General features: G+C 41.2%; 1 pseudogene; it reads left to right on the top strand.

Annotated features, from left to right (window-relative positions):
- The first annotated feature begins 623 nt into the window (after positions 1–623).
- The window catches only part of LOC125911372 (aldehyde oxidase 4-like), a 74,337-nt pseudogene continuing 67,823 nt past the window's right edge, over positions 624–7,137 (top strand).

Raw genomic sequence — 7,137 nt, 5'->3', positions numbered from 1 at the left:
GGCTTGGGTCATGATCTCTTGGTTGGTGGGTTCGAGCCCCACATCGGCCTCTGTGCTGACTGCTCACAGCCTGGGACCTGCTTCAGATTCTGTGTCTCCCTCTCTCTCTGCCCCTACCCCACTCTCACTCTGTCTCTCTCTGTCTCTCTCTGTCTCTCAAAAATAAATAAACGTTTAAAACAAATTTTTCTAATGTTTACTTATTTTGAGAAAGAGCATGTTCACAAGCAGGGGAGGGGCAGATAGAGAGGGAGAGAGAGAATCCCAAGCAGTCTCTGTGCTATCAGTGCAGAGTCCAGCATGGGGCTCATTCCCATGAACTGTGAGATCATGACCTGAGCCAAAATCAAGACTTGGATGCTTAACCAACTGAGCCACCCAGGCACCTCAAGTCTTATGAGTTTTAATAGCCTTGTATTGATCAATGGTTAGATACTATTGGTTAGATAACAGCCTGTTTAAAACTCACTTTTTATCTGTCAGTCCCTGGCTTTAAACAAATTCCCCTAGAGAAAGCAGTGAGACTCCAAAAGGGACAGGCAAAGACACTGACTTGACTCTTAAAGGAGGAGACAGGGTGCGCCAAGAGCCATTCACAGTCCCTGTGGGCAGGCTGGCAGAGAGCCCTGGTTGGTGCTCCTGGTCTGGCAGTGTGGCTATAAATCACTCCATGTCAGCCTATGCTGCAGGGTGGGCTTTCCCAAGACTGATAGGCACTCAGATTTTTGCTCTAACATATCTGCTCTTTGTAGGGGTGGGGGAGACCTCTATTCTGGTGGAGGCATTTTTCCCCCCCTGGTACTATGGCTTCTGTTCCCAATTCTGATGAGCTGATTTTGTGTATGTGTGTGTGAATGGAAGAAAGGTAAGTTTATGAGATGATTAATATGAATTTTTGTATACCAGGGACAAAAGCTAAACTAATCTTTTTCACTACAATGCCATTTGTTATGTCTTTATCCTCTCTCTTCTTTTTCAAGTCATGTTTGGTAGTATGAGCTTGAACATTGATCATTAGTTCAAGGTTTGGTGCAAAGTATTAAAGCATGAGGGCCTTTGCTTTCTTCTGCAATCAGTAAGGAACTCTCATTTTATTTGTTATAATAAAACAGAAGTCAAATCTGACACAGATATGAAAAATTAAGGTCATTCCCCCTTTATTCAGATATTAGCTCTACTTGAGTTCACCAATGCTATTTTAGTAGAAGGCATATATGACATGGGGGTTGATAATAGCAAAGAATGATTTTGTTTTGTCTTAATCTCCTCAGACTAATCAGTTAACGTAGAGGCTCAAGCACCTCTGCCCCCAAAATGGAGTAAATAGACTACCTTCTCCACTTTGGAAGAGATGTGGCAACTCTGGTACTTAGCTTGTGCTAGTTGTTCGAATGAGCAAAATGAATAAATGAAAGGTTCGAGGTGCTTTGGGACAATTAGAGGAAAAAAAAAACTAGTAAAATATTAAAATAGAAAATTATTTTGGACAATAACTTGGTGTTAATGTTTTTGCTTCTCAAGCCTCAGTTGTGTTAGATTACTGATGTTCTTCCCTAAAGAAAGAAACACAACTTTAATCAAGACAAAAGTTCTTGGGATTTTTGCCTGTCAAATAGCAGAGAAACATCATTTTTATGAAACCTATGAACTAAACAACAAAAAGTGAAAGAGAAAGAAAAGAAAAAACCTGGGTTTAGCAATAATGCTTACAAGTAGATCAGGATCTTGAATGACCTGAAGCCAACTGGAACATCAGAAAAACAATTTCTGAGTGACAGTTTGTAGTAAATCAAAAGCTAAAAATTTTTCTGAGTGTGAGGAAAATGGGCTTTTCTGCTTTTCCTTTGTTGGCAAATAAAACCATTTCTTCCTTAATATCACATTAGAATGATTATTCCCTCTCCAGGTCTCCAATCTTTTGAAATCACAGCCAATATTTTGCTGTTTTTACCCTTTTCTGTCTTACAAACTTCTAAGACAAGTTACAGATGGCCAAGGAGGAGGAAATCATAAACTTATTTGAAGAAACTGGTTATTTTTTGTGGTTATCTTTCCTTCCTTTAGACCCAGGGGCATAGAGTTGAGCAAAGTACACTCGTCTGTCCATGGCACACTATCATCACGGTCTGGACGAGGCTTCTCTTTTGTTTTATATTATTTCATTTTTTTTTTTCTTCTTATGTCCTATCTTCTCTTTATTTCCTTCCCCCATAAACATCCACTTTTGTGCATTTTAAATATATATCCTTCCCATCTACTTTCCACATGAATATTTAGAAATATAAATGTATGTTTGAAATATATAGTGTTTGACCTGTGCATTGAAGGGGCGGACCTACGCCGGCCGACCACGCCTCCTCCCCTTGAGTAACAGGACTCTGACCCTTCCCCAGCCAATTGGCCAAGGCCACGACCCTTCCCCAGCCAATTGGCTGAGGCCACAGCCATTCCCTTCCAACTGTCCCTAGACCCCAATAAAACCTTTGTGCTTTTGAAACTCGCTCTCTCTCCCTGGTATCTCACCGCTGTGTTGGTGCAGGTAGGGGATTGAGCTCTAGCTAGCTCGAATAAAGGCTCTTTTGCTTTTGCATCAGACTCGGCTCCCTGGTGGTCTTTGGGGATCACGAATTCTGGGCATAACATGCATGAGTGTGTGTGTGTATTCTTAACTTACACCAATGGTATTGTGACCTATAAATACCTTTTTATGACTCACCACTGTTCTTAAGATTTATCCATGTTGCTCTTTGAAGACCTGGCTTGTTACTTCTGCATGCTAGTTCCCCCGGGTGTGCACCTCCTTCATTCTGCTTATCCAGTGCCCTAGTGGTAGACACGTAGGATGCTTCCAGTTCCCCACTACCCCCAAGAAATGCTTCAGTGAACATCCTACGATGTGTCTCCTCACCAATACTGGCAAAAGAATCTCTAAGTGAGATTGTACCATAGTGATTTCATAGGCCCTGCCAGGTGGCTTTCCAGAATCCTGCACAAGTTACATTTCCCCACAGTTCATTGCATGACAGGTGCTGTCTCCTTGCCAGTAGATGATTTGCCAATCTTTAATGTGCCAAAACTTATTATAATCAGACCTTCTAGGATTTGCTAATCTAATGGGCATGGTGTCTTGGGGGAGCTTTCTTGTATCTCTCCAGTTACTGGTTAGGTTTCTCCCCTTTTCATATACTTACTAAAAAGGAATTTATTTCCTGAGTGTCTATAAATTACTGGAGGAAACAGGATGTACCCATACAATTTTGTGAGTGCAGCTATTGGTATGACTAGTATTTCTCATATGATTACTGAAATATTTATTTTAAATGTCTGGAGGTACTGTATATTTCAAATATGTCAAAATTGCAGTTGGCAGGCTTTAATTAATTTCCCAGAGTCTAATCTTGCCTTCCTTTTTCTTCATTTGGAACCTGAAGCCATGTCATGATTGAAGGAGACAGCATTAAATCAAGTGTTGTACTCCTCAGGCAACTAAAGTACTTGGGGAAAGTTGTCTCAGGTATATGGATGTCTATTTACCTAGAATGTTGTCTCAGGTATATGGATGTCTTTATAGCACAGAATAGTGCCATTCGGCTGTGTCCTCTCCTTATAGTGGAGACAGGAGGAAGTTATAGTAGTTCTGGCTTGCACACCATCACTCCCTCCTCCTTTCTTGTTCCCACCTTTGGAAATAATGCTTTGTTTCTGAGATGCCACCATACTTAGCCCCCTCCTCATGCTAAGATTCTGAGTGAAGGGGTGATGAGCTCATCTCTGACTGGGTAAATCTTCTGAGGACTCAGAAAGCGTTTTGGAAATAGCAGGCAGCGTATGAAGAATAATGTGATTTGTTGCCTTTTTCTGGGGTGAGAAAAGTAAAAAACACTTTTAGTGGAATGCTGTCTTCTGTTTCTGGGTTTCTACACTTCCTGGTAAGTTTCTCTTCCCTTCTTTCTAATCTTGCCTGACTGTACCCAGCAGAATAACTGCCTTGGCCAGGGAGAGCAGACAGTTTTCCTCTCATGTGCCAGCTTTGATCTATTGGCAGTAGCAGCCAGGAGTGTGACATGAGAGGCAGAACCAGATTCATGCTCCCTTCTGCTCTTCCTTCAGATAGTGGCACCTCCACTCCACTAGGGAGCTGGAAGCAAAGTGTGGAGCAGGAGGGGCTCCCTTTATAACACACTCCTCCATGACTCTGTTAAGAAATCTCTGGCTAACTTTTTCTAGGACTTCCTATGACCACGAGTTACCTGAGTCAATTTTGGAACCTTACAGTTGTAAGAAAAAACAATCCAGAACTTATAATTGTCATATATATTGGAAAATTCACAGACATTGAAATAATGCTCCATAATTTCTTTAAAATTGGATCCAACTGTTAGAAAAGTTTCCTTTGTTATTTTCTTCCCTTATGAAACCACCATCTGTCAAAAAAAAATAACATGTCCCCAAAACAATGGATAGAATTGCCATAACATTTCTTTTCTCATTTCATAATGTAGGTCACAGAGAAGAATGCTGGTCCTGAAGTAAATCTATTCTACCCAAGGAAAGTCCATATCCTTATATTTGACTGTAATCAATCTGGATTGGGTCGCAAAAAGTGAACATGCTAATACTTCTGAAGAAAGTCACCCTGTATTTGCTCAAGGTAAATACCCTTCTGTTCGATTTGTAGAATCTAGTTGGAGCTGACAGAATACATCCAAAAAGAGAGATTTATGCTTTATTTGTTGTTGTTGTTGTTGTTGTTGTTGTTGTTTTTCACCTGAGCAAAACCAAAAGAATCATCCAGTGAAACATGAGTATGCTAACTTTAGAAATAACTTTATGACTTTTTGAGTCCCCTGGTTAGCTGATGACAGTTTTACATTCAGGAGCATTAAAATAAAAACATCCAGTCATCATCACTTCTTTCCCCACTTCTGTCTTTTTGCCTCCCAACATACACATCTAAAAACATTACTTTGTTTCTCCCTGTTAATTCCTTGCCAAACTTATCTAAGAAATTATGTGTACCTGATGCTGCATTTTTCTCTCCAGACTCGGTCTCTCACTATTTACCCCCTTGCAGTCTGGTTTCCTAACCTATCATTTTACTACTCTAGCCAGTAATGTCCCCTAATGTCCTATTCCACTCACTATTCCAGCACCTGGACTTATCACTAAAAAACAAAACAAAACAAAATCAAAACAGGCTAAGTCCTCCCTCACTGGGAATGCCATCTCCCATCTACCAGCTTCAAAATCTCAGTGTTAGTCAGCACTCCCTGTCACTTCCCTTTTATATCACTTCTAAATCCATCATGCTTTCTCTGGACATCCTAAAATGAAGAAATTCATCTATATAAGGAGCAAGCTGAAAATTCATGCACTCCCAAGTAAGCATGGCCAGAACCAGCCCTACGCATAATCACCCCCAGCCTCCCATTGGCCCGTCTCCCCAGTGACCCCTCTGTCCATTCCTTTCTGGTGCTTAATATCGTAAATAAGTCATTCTGAGTAAATAAGACTCACCTGATATTTCCAGGCTCCAACCTCTGATTATAGAGGCAGCATTTCTGGGATGCAGTCAGGGATTTTATTTTTAACTTGTTCCTCAAGTAGGTAATTTTCATAAATATTTGTGAATGAACAGATTTTCCACCAGAACCAGCACCCCACATGTACACATCAGCACCAGCCTATTTCACTTTTCACAGGATTTCCATGGCCCTTTCCAAAGCCTTGTGCCCAGTTTATATTCATAATCGCGTGCTTTTCCTTAAGATGGGTCTCCAATAATATAAAAACTTTATATTCCCACAAGATCCCAGTTTGCTGCTGACTTGGAGCCTGGCTTAGGTATCATTCCCAAGATGGAACACAGTGACACAAAGAACAAAATTTGTTTGTAGGCATCCCTATCTCCCTTCCATATTCTACCCCTAGTGTGCCTGTCCATCAGACACCTGCTCTTGCAAGAATGTTGATTAAAGCCTCACTTCACTGTGCTCCAAGTCTCCACCTCCGTCCTTTGATTGGGTCAGTGGGCTTATTTCTCACAGGGAGGGAAGGAAGAAATGAGGGTTGAGTAGGAGTTTGCTGAGCAAACAGAAGGCTGGAGGTGGGGGGGGAGGGGGGTGAAGCTATTCCAGTCAGCAGTATGAGTTAAGGTCAGATGGGTCAGAATGTAGTGCTTTTGAGGAACTAAAAGAAATTTATTCTGGTGGAAATAAAGAGCTGTGAGGGAGTGGGAGAGTGTGGTAAGAGACAGAGGAGAAGTGAGGTCCTTGAGGCAAAGAACCAAGTTTGATCCCAATGGCACATTCCTTTCCTGGCATAGGATGATGCAGTTTGGTGCTGGTAGGGTGGTGAGGTTCAGAGATTACAGCCAGGAAAGAATTCTTGAAGATGTCTTTGGTGCAAAAACATGATTTTATTAAAGCACAGGGACAGGACCTGTGGGCATAAAGAGCTGCACTGGGGTTGTGAAGAGTGACTGCTTATATATTGTGGAGTTTGGGGGAAGGTAAAGTCAAGAGGAAGTTTCTTAAAGGGATTTCCATATGCTAAAGAATATTTACAGATTACTGGAGGCCTAGCTATTATCAAGCTAAGGTTGTTTTCCCTCTAGCGAAGCATTATCGTTAAAATAGTAGGGAGTTCCTGGAGATTAGGCTACTGACAAGATTGCCCTTTTCTTGTAATATTACTAAGACATTTGTAAACAGATGGAGACTCTGTCAGTTTAACCATTTGTTTTCTGTCCTTTTCTTTGCTCTTGGGCAGCCAGGAGTGCCTGAGGAATGTCACACTTATCCCAAGGGCATGTTGCGAGGTAGCAGCTTGCCTTTTGCTCCCTCACCATGGGAAACAATTACTCACTAATGAAAGACTGGCTCCCGTTGGAAATTCCAGAGTCAACTGTACACTTTGGCTGCTAGTATGTAGTGTCAGGGTAGCTTCTTCTGGATATGCTGCAGGGCTGTTTATCTTGAGGACACTTTGGGCTCTTCTGCTTAAAAGGCCCTCAAAATAAACTTCTGATATATTATTGTTTGTATTTGACCTAAGTTGGGTTGCTAGCTTTAGCATATAGAAATATAGTATACCCAGTTAAATTTGAATACATGAAGCATACTTATACTAAAATAT

Source organism: Panthera uncia (assembly GCF_023721935.1).
Source record: "Panthera uncia isolate 11264 chromosome C1 unlocalized genomic scaffold, Puncia_PCG_1.0 HiC_scaffold_3, whole genome shotgun sequence".
NCBI classification, from domain to species: Eukaryota; Metazoa; Chordata; class Mammalia; order Carnivora; family Felidae; genus Panthera; species Panthera uncia.
Note: the sequence above shows the minus strand (reverse complement) of the source record. Positions and strands in the feature narration are given on the sequence as shown.